Source organism: Acanthochromis polyacanthus, chromosome 2, assembly GCF_021347895.1.
Source record: "Acanthochromis polyacanthus isolate Apoly-LR-REF ecotype Palm Island chromosome 2, KAUST_Apoly_ChrSc, whole genome shotgun sequence".
NCBI classification, from domain to species: domain Eukaryota; kingdom Metazoa; phylum Chordata; class Actinopteri; family Pomacentridae; genus Acanthochromis; species Acanthochromis polyacanthus.
The window spans coordinates 39,061,048-39,076,429 of record NC_067114.1 but is presented as its reverse complement, the minus strand read 5'-3'; positions in this window follow the sequence as shown (position 1 = coordinate 39,076,429).

Sequence of the window (15,382 nt, the reverse complement as noted above, 5' to 3'; positions counted from 1 at the left end):
GAGTGACATGATTAACTCAGGTGTGTCATTTAATTGACATCACAGGTGTTTCCAAACTCATAATCAGTCAGTCTGCCTATTTAAAGGGAGACAAGTAGTCACCCTGCTGTTTGGTGAAAAGGTGTGTACCACACTGAACATGGACAACAGAAAGCGAAGGAGAGAATTGTCCCAGGACATCCGAAAAAAAATGATAGACAAACATCTTAAAGGTAAAGGCTATAAGACCATCTCTAAACAGCTTGAAGTTCCTGTGACAACAGTGGCTCATATTATTCAGAAGTTCAAGACCCACGGGACAGTAGCCAACCTCCCTGGACGTGGCCGCAAGAGGAAAATTGATGACAAATTGAAGAGACGGATCGTTGGAATTGTATCCAAAGAGCCCAGAGCAACCTCCAAAGAAATTAAAGGTGAACTCCAAGGCCAAGGTACATCAGTGTCAGATCGCACCATTCGTCGTTGTTTGAGCCAAAGTGGACTTCATGGGAGACGACCAAGGAGGACACCACTGCTGAAAAAAACTCATAAAAAAGCCAGACTGGAATTTGCAAAAATGCATGTTGACAAGCCACAAAGCTTCTGGGAGAATGTCCTTTGGACAGATGAGACCAAACTGGAGCTTTTTGGTAAGGCACATCAACTCTATGTTCATAGACTCAAAAACCAAGCATACCAAGAAAAGAACACTGTCCCTACGGTGAAACATGGAGGAGGCTCAGTAATGTTTTGGGGCTGCTTTGCTGCATCTGGCACAGGGTGTCTTGAAAGTGTGCAAGGTACGATGAAATCTGAAGACTATCAAGGCATTCTGGAGAGAAATGTGCTGCCTAGTGTCAGAAAGCTTGGTCTCAGTCGCAGGTCATGGGTCTTCCAACAGGACAACGATCCAAAACACACAGCCAAAAACACCCAAGAATGGCTGAGAGAAAAGCGTTGGACTATTCTAAAGTGGCCTTCTATGAGCCCAGATCTGAATCCCATTGAACATATGTGGAAGGAGCTGAAACATGCCATTTGGAGAAGACACCCATCAAACCTGAGACAACTGGAGCTGTTTGCTCATGAGGAGTGGGCCAAAATACCTGTTGACAGCTGCAGAACGCTCATTGACAAATACAGAAATCGTTTAATTGCAGTGATTGCCTCAAAAGGTTGTGCAACAAAATATTAAGTTATGGGTACCATCATTTTTGTCCAGCCCTATTTCATTAGTTTGTTTTTTTAAATAATTATGTTAATCAACAATTCAAAAGTGATGGCTGATTTTGATTCTTTAATTTTCAATACATTTTTATTTATTGTTACTTTTGTGAGTTTCAAGTGATTTCAGTGAGAATTGTGGGTTTTTCCTTCTTTAACGGAGGGGTACCAACAATTTTGTCCACGTGTGTAAAAGTCTAAACCACCTTTTTTCCATATGTATCGCTTAAATATTCTCCAAAAATGAACCAATTTGCAGCACATCCTGTTAAGAACAGTTCTGCAGATGAAATTCATTTTTTTTCCCATCTGGAGTCCCAGAAAAATAAATTTCTTGTTTTCATTGCAGCAATCTGAAGGCTAGAATTGCTGTCTGCTTTCAATGTCACAGAAATCAATCAAATGTGGACAACATGATTATTTTTGCTGCTTTATCGTTCACCCATCATTTTGGTTTATTTTCTATCTTTTTCTTTCCCTTATTCCCAGAGAGATAAACTTTTTCCTGCATCTAAACTCCGAACTCTCTGCAAATTCACCCTCCAACATTCACATGCTTAATTTCTCCTTTTTCTGTGTCAACCTGCTTCCTCTCTTCCAGCTGCGTCTTCTCCACCTGAAACCTTCTCGCTGCGGGAAAATGGATTTCGCTCACTTTTCCTTGCGAGCAGCGGGTTATTTGCATTTTCAGATATGGTGCTCATTTCACGAAATTTCACGGGAAGCAGGTCGACGAATCAGCAGCAGGAGGTCGAAAGCATCTCGACGCTCATTTCTTTCAGAATTCACAAAGTGGGGAAAAAGTTGAGGAGCTGCTGAACCTTTAGCGAGCCGGTTTTGTTCCGCTTGTAGTCAGCAGGTTATGGCTCGGAAGGTTGGAGCACTTCAGCTGCAACATTTGCATGTTAATGTGCTAAATGAGTTACTGAGCTCCGCTGACGATAATTTTATCCACTTGAAAGCATATTTGGTGCAAGTAAGATGAAATAATTTTCTTTAAAAGTGGAAAAAAAATCCAGGTGCCAAGGTCGCCGTATTTACCCTCAAGCTACAGCGCTGCTTCCACCTTTCCGCCCTCGCGTCTTCAGACGGAGTGCCGGGGGCGAGGGCACTGGCGACCACCAAAAACAGCATCAGTGAACCTGCTCTGTCTGCTTTTTCCATTCTGTCCTGCCAAAAGGCCCGATCGGGGAATCAGGCAGCGATTAGTTTCCCCTGAGCCACACATGAAGGACGATCCACCAGGCTTGTCCTCATTAAGTCTCCATTAGTGGGAGTGTAATGGATTTTTAATGAAGGAGGGAGACACAAACACAAAGACGAGCTCAGCTCGACCCTGACACCAGCGGGAAGCAACGCCAATCATCGCCTCAGTCCTCCTCCTCGCTTTCTTCTGCCTCCGTCTTCAGGGACCAAAACATACCAAGAACTCAGAGCTTGTGCTGATTCCACAAAGGTTTTATTTCAAATTTAAACATCTTTGCTTTCAATCAGTCAAACCCTCACCTCCTCACTTATTTTCTGTGAATCTTTAAAGAACAAAACAAGTTGCAGGAAAAAAAAATGATTTCTGCACACTGTCTCTGGTGTGGAAGCAGTTTTTCTTCCATTTAATTTCTCATTAGCTGTTTTGTTTTCTCGCTCTTCGCCGACAAGTGAATTGTTTTTTATGCGAATGAGGCAACGCTGATGAGAACTCTTGAGGAACAGAAGCAATCATCCTCTTTTTACCGCGAGCGTTATTCGTCCCCCGACTGCGTCGACTCCCATTACATGAGTCCGACAAACACCATTAAGTTCCTTTTGTGATTCGCGGCGCTGCGTTCGGCCTGAGTGGAGAGCCATTAGAGCTGCTGCAATCAAACTGAGAAGTTTAATCAGTTAAGCAGAATCACAGATGAGATTTGTCAATACTTTGCCCGAAATTCTGGAAGTTGCAGACCCAGATGAATATTTTAATTAAAAGCAAACATTCTTTAAAAGTTCAGCCAAGGCATGTCTATTAGATTGATTTTAAAGTGAGGATGCTTTTTAAAAAATGCCGTAAATGTTTTAATTTATTGGCTATCTTCATATAAACTACAGTAAGGAAAAGCAATCAAATCAATATTTAATGTAAACACCATCTGCCTCCAGCTCTCCTAGAAATGTCAAATACTGCTGTTTGTAAAATATAGACATGTTGAAGTTTTTCCACTTTAAAAGAGATTCATAAAGAGGTGGGACAGGTGGAGTAAATCACAGGATCAACCTGAAGGCAGAAGTTATCGACTGTTTTTTGCATCACAGAAGGTGGCATCACCTGAACTTCTTTAGGTAAACCATGGATTCACACTATGCACCTGGTAGGCATCCAAACGTTGATTTAACCCCAGAAAACTCATCTAACTTACATGCACGACATTGACGAAAGTATTCCCTCCAAATAATTGATTTCAGTTGTTCCAATCACTTCCATGGGAACAGGTATATAAAATCAAGCACGTGGTCGGGCAGCCTGCTTCAACAAGCATTTGTGAAAGAATGGGTTGCTGTCAGGAGTTCAGGGAATTCAATCGTTGTACCGTGATATGTTGCCACCTGTGCAATAGGTCCATTCGTGAAATTTCCTTGACACTAAATAGTCGACGGTCAACTGTTCTCGGTACTATAACAAAGTGGAAGCAATTGGGAACAACAATGTAAAATCCCAGGGCAGGGTCAGCAGATGCTTAGGTGCATAAATCGCCAACTTTCTGCAAACCTGCTGTGGCCTTCAAATTAGCTCAGGAACAGTGCAGAGAGCTTCATGGAATGGGTTTCCATGGCCGAGCGGCTGCATCCAAGCCTCACATCACCGAGTGCAATGCAAAGTATCGGATGCAGGGATATAAAGCACCTGCCACTGGACTTTCCTGACTGCATTGTGCGAATTGTTAAGTTTGGTGGAGGGGGTATTATGGTGTGGGGTTGTTTTTCAAGGTTTGGACTTGGCCCCTTAGTTTCAGTGAAAGGAACTCTGAATGCTTTAGACATTTTGAACAATGTCATGCTCCCAACTTTGTGGGGATAGTCTGGGGATGGCCCCGTCCTGTTCCAACATGACTGACACCAGTGCACAAAGCAGGTCAGTAAAGACATGGAGTGAGGTTGGTGTGGAAGAACTTTACTGGCTTGCACAGAGTCCTGCCCTCAACCTGATAGAACACCTTTGGGATGAATTAGAGCAGAGACTGAGAGCCAGGCCTTCTCATCCAACATCAGAGCCTGACCTCACAAATGCACTTCTGGAAGAAATTGTTCAAAATTCCCAGAAATACACTTTTAAACCTTGTGGAAAGCCTTCCCAGAAGAGCTGAGGCTGCCATAGCTGCAAAGGGTGGGTCAACTCTGCAATGAACCCATTGATTAAGAATGAGATGTCATTAGAGTTCATGTGTGTAAAGTCAGACATCCCAACACCTTTGGCAATATAGTGTCAAATGTTTTGAATCATACTGTATTTGATTTGTCAGTCAGTTATTGATTACATAGAGATGTTGATACAGCAACTAGGCTACATCAACATCTATCACAGTAACTCAAGTTAGACATTATGATGTTACGGATGTTTGCTTTAATAAATTTTCTCTGACTGGACCTCTTTGAATTTTAGTTGGAATACCCCTGCTCTATGCAGTTCTATGAGCGAAAACTGATCTGTTGATGCCAGTACAGGATCAACAAGTCAGTGGGATTCAGCGCCATGAACGTCTGAACACTCCACTGGATAGTTGATGAGATATTTCAGTGTCATCCCTCTGAGAAAGGTCACTAGCCTGACTTAAAAAGGGTTTGCTTGCATCTTAGTTGAGGGGGTAAGAAGCAGAATGGTCTATCCCACAAAAAATCCAAAGTGTGTTTTATACAGTTTCTGCGATATTTTATGGTCTGATTTTAGTGGCAAAGTGTTACAACCCACAACCCAAATATAGCTTTACAGTTAACGTTAGACCATTCTGGAAAACACAAAACTTTGAACCCATTTTTCTCAAAAACTGCAGAAAGTGGGTTAGACTACTTTGCTTCGAAACCATTCAGTTTTGACTTGTGTCATGAAATAAGTCAAGCTTAGCCCTGGTCTGGTTTAATTTTTCAGCAGAATGAACCTTTAGGATGGATATGGCAGAAGAGACGTGAGCATTTCTCTGCAGAAGCTGTTGATTGTTAATTATTGTAAAGACATTTGGAAGCTAATGTCTCACTGATCCCTGCAGACATCTTATTATCTCCACATTTGCAGAGCCAGAACTGACTTGTACAGACGGTTTCAGGAATGTTTTCATCGGCCTCATGTTCCTCTGAAGCTTTTTACTTCAGTTTAATCCGTCTCAAGGTGGTGCAGTGCTCTGTTGAAAGAGTTTCAGGCTTTTATCTGCTAACCTCTGAGTCACTGATGTAAAAGTGTATAAATCAGCGTTAGCGGAGCCTTTGTGTTCCCTGCAGAGCGGTGCGATACCAAAGCAGATGATCCTGAGTGATTGACCTTGCACTCTCATCAATTTTCCTTTCATTTAGAGAACAAAGTTTGGTCGGCGCTACTGTAAATTTGGTTCTCCTGGAGGTAACGATGATTGATTCGCCTCGTTTATTAGCTTTGCGCGCTGCTGAAGTCGGATGTGTTCCGGCTGTTGATGATGAAACTCAAAGAGGAACTCTGACTAGTGTCTCTGCACGTTTAAAGCGCTCACAGTCATTACGGAGTCTCATCATTAATTAGAAGTGACCTTTTAGAGGCAGCCGTTAACGTCTTTACTCTTTTGAATTAAATGCTGCCGGTTGTAAAGCTGTTTAATTTAATCAATATCTGTTCATTATAAGGACGTGCAGCCACAGAAATAGTTTGTATTCGAAGAAATGCAAAGACTAAAGGCAACATTCACTGACCTGTATGTTGAGTGTAGCTGGTTAAGGTTGGATATTGTACAGTAATGTGTGCTGCGACTGAATAGCCATGCCCTTAATAACCTGTGAATTCAACCGTGGTTGATAATTTTGCTCTGGAGTCAATGTATTATTATGGTAATGAATGTATAAGCCTGCAACTTAACCCTGAGAAGCCTCCGCTGCTGGTTGAGTAACTGATGATTCACAATTTAAATAAATAATTCAAAACTCTGACCAGGGAGGAATCTAATCATTCTGCAGCAGGTCAAACATCCAGTCAGTCATAAACAAATAGCTTTTTCTGCTGCTTTCATTGCATTACTGTTTACAGGACATTTTAACTTCCTCATTTCACTGTATTTTTTTTACTATAGTATATTTATGGATTTGACAAATTATGGTGCATTCTTCACTTTAGTACTTTCTAACTCATAGTACTTGTTACACTTTATTGTGCATTTTGTAATTTTCTTATTTCTTATTTATGTGTATTTATGGTGGTGGTTGTTTTATTCTATCTGCTTGCTACTCTAACAACAGAACTCCCCCTTACATATTTTATTCTATTCTATATGAGAAGAACAAGGAGTCCTGCAGCAGATCTGTGGTCCTGATTTCTACATCATGGAGGCAGTTTGGAATATATTAAGAGACAGAAGACACAAACTACACTTTCTCATAACTGTGCTGCAGATTCGAAGCAAACCTTTGACTTGATGTTTTTGCATCAAGTACATACAATTTAACTTTTCCACTTTGTTAACATGTCCATATGGTGTTTATACATATAAATATATATATATGTGTGTGTGTGTGTGTGTGTGTGTGTGTGTGTGTGTGTGTGTGTGTGTGTGTGCTTGTAGGCAGATCATGAGCGAAATAAACAGTCAACAGTGTCGCTGAGTATTTCCACCTTGATGCTGCAGAGTGCTGATGCCAGTTCCAGTATTTCATATGTACCAAACCTGAAGAACTAATCCTGTTAACTTGCAAAGTGAGGATTTCTGTATTATTTTTCTTCAGAATTCAGAATCAGTTTCTGGTTTTAAACATAGACTTGATATTCAGTCATGGACTGTCTTGGGATGGCATCCGCCTGTCACTCAAAGCTACCATGCTCATAATTGTACATGACTTTAAGCTTTAATGCAATTTTAAAGCTGGAGTTAAATAATAATGTATCAACTGTACAGTAGCCATGAAGATGGAAATTAGCCCTAGAGACCAAAATCACTTTTGCACCAGGCTGGAAACATGGTTGTTTCTGCTGAAAAGTTGGACATTTTAACATTGGCATCTGTGGGGATTGACTCAATTTTGGAGCAAGCCTCTAGTGGCCATTCAAGAGATTGCAGTTTTTGGTATTTCAATTGTTGCTTAATTTTTCAAACATAAAAGTTACTATTTGGTGTCAACTTGTTGTCTGAGAGAAGGGAAAGTGAATTTCTAATAATATGAACTGACATTTATTGAAAAATTGTGTTTTTACAGCACAAGTCTACCAACCGGGTCTGCACAGTGGAGTGATGGTTAGCACTTTCGCCTTGCAGCTGGAAGATCCTCAGTTCGCATCCTGGCCTTCCCAGGATTTTTATGCATGGAGTTTGCATGTTCTCCTTGTACATGTGTGGGTTTTCTCTGGGTACTCCAGCTTCCTTCCACACTCCAAAAACATGCTGAGGTGAACTGGTAATTCTAAATTGTTTGTAGGTGTGAATGTGAGTGTGACTGTCTGTCACTGTGCGTAGCCATGTGATAGACTGGTGACCTGTCCAAGGTGTCCTCCGCCTTCAACCTGAGTCAGCTTGGATAGGCTGCAACCCTAAAGAGAATTAAGCAGTGTGTAGATAATGGATGAATGGAAGTCTACAATTTTTAAACAGTTGTGAGGATTGACTAAGTTTTGGAGCTGTTCGAGTAGATTTTGGTAAATCTTTGGTGGCTTCATTTTTCAGTCCCAGAGGCTGCTGCTACATTTGCGGCTGAACTACACCAATATTATAACTTTCCATTGTATGGCAGAGAGTAGTTTCACAAAGTTTAAGTATAAATATCAAATGGGTGGGCAGGGAGAAATGTAAAGACTTCATAGATCTGCATGCTTTAGAGGAAACAATGGAAAAAAACAAATAAATATATAACTTTGGTACAAAGAGATGAGCTTTTAGCAGGTTGATCAGTGACAAAAAGTTTAAAATTGTTGCAGAAGTTGACATAGTGAGCATCAAGAACTGTCTACATAAAGTTTTTGTTCTTGTTGAAGATGCCGTTTGATTAGTTTAACTTGCTGAACAGTTTAGTTTCAGTACTTTGAATGTCGAGCCTCATTTAGTGCCTCCTCTGCAGCAGTGTCTCTCTAAATGTGGCCCTGAATGACTAACACTTCATAAATGTGCATCATTATATTTACACAGAGCGACTGCTTTCACAGTCCGGGCCAAAGTCATTGTAGTGGAACCTTTTGAAGTGAAAGGTCATCAGCCGCTAACTTGCTCCCCAGATGAAAGGCACGAGATAATTTGAGCGAGTTCAGAGAACAGGGCTGAACAAATGTACCTGAAACACGAGGACGAAATGAAAATAAGAGTCAAAGATGCATCAAAGCCAAAGAGAGATGGGAAAAGGCAGCGAGAGAGGGAAGCCGAGATCAAAAGGAGGCGTCAGAGAGGTTTGTAATGCCGAAACACTCACCAATAATTTTCTCATTATTCTCAGTCTGACCTGCCGGGTAGCTGTACATGTAATAAGAGTATGGGAGCAATAATTTTCTCATCAGAGCCAAATGAACTGTCCAAAAATGCAACGACGCAGCTGCCATCTGCTCCTAGAGTTTGAACATTTCCCGAGTGATCTCACAAAGTTGGTAAAGACAGACGAGTGGCTTGTGAAAGCACATCTTTTCTTTTTATTGCATTGCTTCACAGCTGCTGCCGAATCCTGTCAGAAATATTAGATGTGTTAGATGTGTAGAACGCCATGCTACACTGGAGCCTTAAAGCGCCCATATGATGCATTTTACATTACTTCCATTTCTTTTGTGCCTTATTGCTTCTTGTTGGTTTGCAAAACTTGTAAAGTCCACTCCAAAGCAGTCATTTTCTCCCACAGAAAACTCCTTACCAGCCTTGAAATGCTTCATTTGATATCCAGACAATTCTTTCCACGCGTATCTACATCACCGTTTATTATATTTGTGTAACGCCTGCATAGTAGCTAGTTCAATGGCCTTCAAACACACAAGAGGAGCTGCCTCACAGTTTGCTATTATTTCCTTCCAAGGGCTGCTTTTGTCAGAGCTCCATCTCCACATTCAGAGATATGGGTTCATGTATTTAACCAATATTTTTTTATGGTTAAAAAAAGAACAAAAAACAGCTTCGTTCCTGTCACCATTACCGAGCTCAATAAGAAGTAGTGACATTGCACTTTATGTGAATTTATTTTATTTATCCTGTTTCTTAGTTCTGTTTGTGACTTTTAAATGTTCTCTTTTTTGTCCTTGAGATTGCTTTTATTTCCCTAAGGTTTTTTTTTAATTGTGTTTGGTTTCTGTTTATCTTGATCTTATTTATTTTATCTTATCTTTTTACTTATCTTTGCTGCCATATTGGTGAATGGCGGAACACTAGGCACTTCTTTGTCTTGTCACTTGATCGAGTACCTGCCTGTCAGGTTCATTGTGTGTTTTTTGGAATGACAAATGCAATATTTTCTGCAAAACAAATCTACACATGGATATAAATAAAGTAACCTTGAACTTTAAATTGACCAATCAGAGCAGACTGGACTTTATATCAGGTGGCCTTAAAGAGACAGGAGTTTAAATAGAGTGTTTTAGGCGGAGGCTGCTGAGAAGATTCGCTGCAGCAATGTCGATAAGAAAATTCTGTGTTATGTGAACATGTTCTAGTATAAACCTTTAAATGAGGATAATATAGACACTTTCAAATTTTGGAAAATGTTCCACGTGTGTAATGAGCTTGCATGTGTCTGTGGGATTTTCAGATGCATGGTGGGGTTATTGTTGAAACTAAAATGGCTGTATGTGTGAATATAATTCGTCTCTATGTGTCCAAGGTGTACAATGCAGCTCCACAGCCAAAGGTAAGGTGAGGATTAACTCATGCTGTTGCAAAACTACAAATTCTTTCTAGATTTTAAAGATGGTAACATTCATTTATCTATAGATTCAGTTGAAACTGGTTGGGCGATGCAATTTTTACCAAATGTCACTGAAGCGGGAGTAGAGCATACATTTTCAGGCACCATTTATAACTACAAATAATATGTAATAGTTGCTTTTGTATAGCCTTGTGATTTCTTTGTTTGTAACAGTCAATGGCACAGAGGAATACTCTATATCAGGCATTAGCTACACAATAGAAACTCATTGGTTCAAATCTGCCTGAAACCCCGGCTCTACAACACAAGAAAAAAATCAAATGTGTAGTTTTGATGATGATTTAAAGCAGCAATGTCGTTTTGCAGTTAGCTCTCTTATGTGGTCACCGTGATGCAGCTGGTTCTTGTTAAGCTGTTTGCCAGCCCGGTGACAGATTGTTTCTGAAAGATGAATAATGGAAGAAATATTGCATTTTTCCGTGTGAGTGCAATTTGCGTTGCATGGCTAACTCTTGTGCTGGACTGCTTCTGTGTTTGAATACTCCAATTTGAAGTGTCCAAAGCCTTAGTTGTGTGTGGATGTCGCAAAGACAAATGTCCTTTTAGGCGCTGTGTTTTTCAACCCATCTGTCCAATACATGCCGAACAACTCAGACTAAGGCCAAACTAGTAGTCAACCAATGGGCCTCTTCAGACTTAAACTCCAAACCTGAGATAACCTGTGTTTAACTCTTGCTGTGCAACAGATACTTCTCACATCACTATAAACAGTCAACCTGTAACTCTAAACACATAGGAGCTGTTTTCCTGTAAAAATGAAGAGATGATTCACAATATCCTAAGAAAAAACTCTTCATTTTACCTCTGATTTTACCTCTTTGGACAACAAACGAGCTTTTCGCACATCCATTAACTGGGGCAAGGGGTGTAGAAAAGGGAAGAGCGTTTGTAGACGATTCAAACAGTTTCCCACTCACTGTCTAACTTGCAAAGGTACATTTATTGGTGCAACGTTTCGGTGCTAAACCTTCGTCATTTTCATTTAAAGCCCGCATTAGCAACTTGGTAACTAAACGTAGGGTGAAGCTTGGGTTCTTTTTCAGAAATAAAACCTGCAGAAAGAAATTTATGAGAGCGAGCTTCTTGCCCATAATTGATTATGGAGACATGCTTTATTCAAGTGCTTCTTCCAAATGTCTCCAGTCCTTGGACACTGTTTTTCACTCGGCACTGAGATTTGTTGCTGGCTGTAGTCGTCTCACCCATTATTGTGAATTGTATTTTACATTGGACTTGCCTTCTTTGAGTACATGCAGATACACACATTGGCTGACTAATTTATAAGGCTCTTTTAGGCTTAATTCCTCCCTATTTGTGCACTTTATTACAAAGAACAAACAGTTGCTATGTCTTACGTTCCTGCAATACTCTTGTTAGGGTCCGAGCACCATGTAGCTCCAAGCACGGACCTTTTTGAATTATGAGTCATATTTTGGACAATTTAGTGTCATTTTTGGATTTTTTAAATAATTTTATCTGTTCCTCATGTAAGGACTGGATTTGGGAAAACAAGCTTTCAGTTTTGCTGCAACCTCACCATGGAATACTTTACAGACTGAACTGAAACTGAATTTATTTCACTTCCATTGTATCCTGAGGGACAGACAGCATGAGACCACTGAACAGTGCTTGTGTTTTTAAATCTTGAATAGTTCTTTGTTGTCTGTCTTACAGCTCCCGCAGTTTTTATTGTGAAACACTTTTACACTTTCAAAATTGTATTGTAACTTTTTCTGTCCGCTCCTTGTAATTGTTTTATGACGTGTGCGGCTGACCTCTTGGCCAGGTCATTCTTATGAAAGCGATCCTGATCTCACTGGGTTTTATTTGGAAAATAAAGGTTATTTAAAAAAATAGCAGTGGGATGTGATTTAAAAAATTAATCTAATTAATTACAGGCTTTGTAATTAATTAACCGTGATAATCACATTTTTGTTAAATAGCGATATTTGACATAATAAGCAAAGTTTTTCAAATCAAATAAATTTTGGTTAACGACTGAATCGATGAACATACATATAATTTAAGATTTTTTGAAATGTTAAAATGGGACATATAGAAAAAAATGATTTTGATGATTTAAAACCTTGATTTAATTCTTCGGTTTCTCCACTGTATGGCACATAACATAAGCATAAATTCAAGGACATTCAAAAAGTTAAAAATCAAGTGATTCATTCTGTTTCAGTAGTTTCTAGGTCTGATAAATGGTGAAATTCTGATGCTTCTTTTTGTAGAAACATACATTTCTGTTTATAAAAATATATATATTTTTCTAAACTAAAAGTTTCTAATTGTTATTAAAAGACAGACAGACAAACCAACGTTGATCATCACATAACTCTGCTGAGGCTCCGCCTTCTTGATGGAATAATAAGTTAATCAACAAAAATATTCACAGTTTACTGCAAACTCAAAGTGCAATTATAGTGATTATGTTCAACATTTTAAGACTTTTTGTGAACTCAAACACTTTCAATGTCTTCTAAAGTGGTGTATTATGGGATGACTACATCATTAGCCGGTACCAGGAATGTCGTAGCTAACGTTAGCTCTGGTGCTAACAGCAACATGTTTTACACTGAGGTGATGCCATCGGCTTTAAGCGCTGCAGTGATGAGAAAACTGGGTTGGAGTGTTCATCAGTGTTATCGGTGTGCTAGAAATTAGCACACCGATAACACTGTCGGTGTGCTAATTTTTCTAATGTGTTAGTTTGTCTGTAATTAATTAATCCAAATTAATGTGTTAAAGTCCCAGCTGTAAAAAAAAAAAAAAATCAGTAATATATTGGTACAAAGGCAGAAGCCATCTGAAATTGGGAATGGCTGTGATTCCACATACCTTAGGGAATTACGAAACACCAAAAGAGCAAAGATTATTTACCATACTATACAGAAAATGAAATTCAACAATAATTAAAAGAGAAATACAGATATTACTGCTTAATATTTACATAGCATGGGTGAACTCCTAGCAAAGAAATACTTCAGGTCTGCTGCATTGACAATATGACATAGACATGCCAGTATTATGCAAATACACCTGCAACCTGAAGAAATAACATAAAAACCAACACACACAGTACTGCTGGTTAACATACCACATAGTTGGAAAAAAAGAGGTTAGAAAACATCACAGTAATGCATTTATTGGAGACCCTTACTGAAAAATAGAGAACATCTTAAGGAAACAAAAAAAATCCTAAATATTTTTATGCATATGTATGCAACCGGTGTCTAAGTTTACCTGCAGCATTCTACATATTTACAGACTCACAGATCATCCAGAGTCGGCGGTGAAGCGTGTCTGGCAGCCGTGATATTTCTAAATTAATTAAGCAGGTAGCAGAAGAGGCCTCGTCCACGCCTGTTTTAGCCTTGAGAAAGTCCACTAAGCTCAGAGTGTGTGTGCGTGTGTGTGTGTGCATGTGTGTGTGTGTGTGTGTGTGTGTGTGTGTGTGTGTGTGCGTGTGTGTGTGTGTGTGTGTGTGTGTGTGTGCGTGTGTGTGTGTGCATGCGGCAACTGGAAGAAAAAAAGTTGTCAAGGTCAGTCGCTCTGCAAGTTTGTCGTCGTTATTCAGCGACTCGTTACGCCGCAGGCTTCATTAGCTGCCTGATTGGCCTCGAGTTCAGCACCCTGATGAATTTGTTGTGTCGCACAGAGCCATTACCGGTTGCAATGGTCACGACTGGCCAACACACACACACATGCACACACACACACACACACACACACACACACACACACACACACACACACACACACTGACTGTTACCAAAGATATCCCACTCTAATATAGGACGCATATAAATGACATAGACCATGACGACATTAACCAGTTTGGTTGGCATTCGATGCAAATTAGAGATCACTTAAATCTAATGAAGTCTGGATGGAGACACTGAACAGCTTGACCACACACACACACACTTACAGAGACACAAACACACACACCAAAAGGCTTCAGGGGCTTCGGAGACGTCTGAGTCTGAGACTTTAATTGGACACAAGCAGCAGTGAGACGACACATGTAAAAGGCTAAAAGGCAGCAGCGACGTGTCATGAAGTCATGAAGTGCATTTTCACCCAGAACAGCATTGTTGATGATTTCAGGGGAAAGGTAGGGGAAACAGCCTTCTAAATATTTACAAGAAATGCATTCATCTTGCAGAATAAACCCATAAAAGCCACACAAGACATTTGGAAAAAAACACTACTCTTAGACGAAGCAATGCCTCAGACAGAAACAGGTCTTGTTTTACGCTCGGAAAATGAATTCTGAGCTCTGAATCTATTGTGGAAAACATATTTCGATCCATATGAACTTTATTGTATTTCGAATTGTCACCTGGTGCCTGAATTTTGGGGTTTCTTTTATGAAAGCACACATTTTTACTATATATCAATCAGGAATTTGACTGCATTTTTTTTCTCTTTGCTCTCTTTACAAAAAAACTAAACAAAACACTTGCTCACATTTAAAAGTAACCCAAAGTTTCATGCACATTGTGCAATTTTTGAGGAAGGGAATGAATACAGTTATTACCAATAAATCCAGAGTTAATGACATTTGATATACATGAAGCAGGTGGCCAATAATGCAAAAGAGCCGATAGTGGTGTTACTGGAATGAAAAATTAACAAGTATGTGAGATACAGCAGTTCAGAGATAGGGTTGTTGCTGCCATTATAGACCATAAAAGCATAAATGATGCAGTAAAGATGCAAATCAGTGCATAAAATTTCACTAAAATGCAGGAAATCAGGTGTTTGATGCTGGTGGGCGACATCTAGATCCTCTGCCCCCTCCCCTTCCTTAAATATTCAAATGCAACCTACATACATGCAGGGAAATGTGTTTATAGATGTGACAGGTCCCAACAATAGAGATACATTTCAGTCACTGTACTCAGGCACGTCTCCTCATTTAAGCACTTTTGCGTTTTGAAGGAATGTAGGAGAAGTAAAACACTGATTTGAAACCTCCACTAACTTGCAGCTCTGTTCAGTCACAGACGAGGCTTCAGGAGTAAACCTTGAGGAAAAATGTCAGAGTTCTTAAGGCAAAACCTTCTTGTGGCAGCTGCTT